The 2,390-nt window shown below is 32.9% G+C and overlaps 1 long non-coding RNA gene across 1 annotated transcript; it reads left to right on the top strand.

Moving 5' to 3' along the window:
* Window positions 1-600: 600 nt before the first annotated feature.
* On the top strand, window positions 601-1,725 carry LOC145584849 (uncharacterized). Its single transcript, XR_014100430.1, has 3 exons — window positions 601-744; window positions 843-891; window positions 1,585-1,725. It is a non-coding gene; the product is annotated as an uncharacterized LOC145584849 (long non-coding RNA).
* Window positions 1,726-2,390: the final 665 nt, after the last annotated feature.

The raw sequence follows: 2,390 nt of genomic DNA, 5'->3' as shown, positions 1-2,390 counted from the left end.
TGTAATACCCCGTATTTGTAAACCCGTTTAATGAACTATTAATTTTGTTTTGACTTGAATACATCATAGTTTATTAACAATACATATTATTATGCTTTAAAGTGACTCAAAAGAATTTTATTTAGTTTTATTTACGAAAATTATTTGGTTAAAATTATGTTTCTTTTATAAAAGATTTTGATATGCAAGCCGGGAATTTAGTATCCAAATATATGATTTTTCTACTTTGAGTATTTCTTTGCTCCAATCCAAAGGACCTAAGTCCATTTCTTACTCCTAAAGCATGACCAAAGTCACAAACTTCCTTTACAATCTTGAATACTTGACCTCCAAGTTGTTGACATCATACATGATGTCAATAGCATGATCTCATAAACTTCTTCTACAAGCTTGAATACTAGACCCCCAAGTTCTCAAACTCTATAAATAGAACCAAAGTTTATCCATTTTAATCCAAAAGTCTCTTGCCTTCTTCAAGCTTCATCCTTCTTTTCTTCTTTCTTCCTCCCATTTTCGTACTACTTCACCCTATATATGTTCCAGGCCATTTTTCAACAACTTCTGACCATTTTTAGCCTTTTGCTGTTTGAGACAAAGTTGTTTCCCTCAAATAATACTTGAGGTTAGGCTCAAGAATCACCCAATTTGGAGTTATATACTATGAGATATGGCTTCTGCAAGATCCGACTCCTTCTTTTCAACGTGAACCTTCCCGTGAGCTTTGCTACTTTATATTGTTTTGCGGTTAGTCTTTCAAAACTAATATCTATTTTCATTTATGATTTTTTGTAAGGTTTCATATTTTATTCTTATTTAAAATACTCCATATAATTTTTATTTAGGAGATAGTTCGTGGTTGTAAATCTAGGTGGAATAGTTGTAAAGATCAAGGTACGTACTCGTGGTTAGATCTTTAAATATGTGATTTTATACAAATGTGTTTTGTGTTTTGAATGATGAAAAATGTTTGAATGTTGAAGAAGGATTTATGAATGTTTATGAGATGAATATTGTGAATTGTTTTACTGTTTAATCTTTGAAAATAATTTCAATGTTCTAAAAGTTATTTATACACATACTTGAATTCAAATTCATTTTAAAGAGCAAATGTTGTTGAAATCCCATACATGGGAATTGGAAGGTTGATTTATCAAAAACAAGTATTGGATTTTTATGACTCCCACTATGTGTAGATAAAATTGAAGACTATGGACTATGTATGACCTAGTCTTTCCCCTTGATAGCACTATGTAAGGAGTTACTAGCTTGGGGGGTGTGCACTCTTAGGTGGAAAAATGGTTTATGAAAATATTGATCTTCCATTTCTATTGGAATCTATTTTGGGAAAGTCGTTGGTTTTGAAATGTTGATAATTTTTGGAATGTTTCTAAACGTTTCTTAATGTGAAGTTTCTATTTATGGAAGGTTTGAATAAATGCTATTTATAAATGCTAAATCTTATGAAAGCATGTTTAATTAAATAACTTGACTTTATGTATCTAGCATTGGTATGTACTTAGCGTTTTGCTAATACGTATTTCTCTATTGTTTTGGCTTGGCCCTACTTATCATTATGATAAGTAGATAGGTGATGATGACTCAACGTGATCTAAATGTGGCATTGGGGATGAAGGGCAATAATCATGTAGTCTAGGTCTCCTGGTTGACGTTTTGTATGAAAAATTCTCATATGGTTCAATTTTGAAATCTATTATTATATTATTATTATTAAAATATAAAAATTAAGTATGTATTTTCTTCATTGCTAGCCTCTGTTTTGAAAAGCCTTACGTAATCACGTGGCGGTAATGCTCTCAAGTTACTCTCTTAATTCAGGTTTTATAATGATTATTATTAGAGAGTAATTTGGGGGTGGTATAGTAAGTCCCAGACGGAGGGGTAAGCTTTACAAAAGGTTTGAAGCAAAAGAACGCAAACAACTTAGCAATTCAGCTAGAGTCAGCTTGATTGCAATCATATTTGATTGTCGATCGGCCTGACGACGGTCATATTAATTGATTAGGTTCCTTAGTACGCCAGTTAGTCCCTATAAGCAAATTGTCATGATTAGTAGTCAGTTTGATTACAATCGCAGTAATTGATTAACCTGGCGACGATCGTCTCACTTAGCTTAAGCGCCTAAGCATTGGCTCATTACAAGCACCAAGGCATTGGTTCAAAAGCAAGTACTTAAACGATAATTTTTTCCAAAGATTGGATTGTCATCCCCAACAGACAAATATCCAAATATGGATTGTCGCGCATTCTTATTAAACGACAATTTTTCCAAGATTGGATTGTCATCTCTGGCAAAGTTTCCAAGTGTGGATTGTCGTGCTCCTGCTCTGTTTGGCAATTTTTTCCAAGTCCGGACTGTCATCGCTGGCAAG

The sequence above is a fragment of the Chenopodium album genome, chromosome 2, assembly GCF_948465745.1.
Source record: "Chenopodium album chromosome 2, dcCheAlbu1.1, whole genome shotgun sequence".
Lineage (NCBI taxonomy): Eukaryota > Viridiplantae > Streptophyta > Magnoliopsida > Caryophyllales > Amaranthaceae > Chenopodium > Chenopodium album.
The sequence above is the reverse complement of the archived record's forward strand: the minus strand, read 5'-3'. Positions and strand labels throughout refer to the sequence as shown.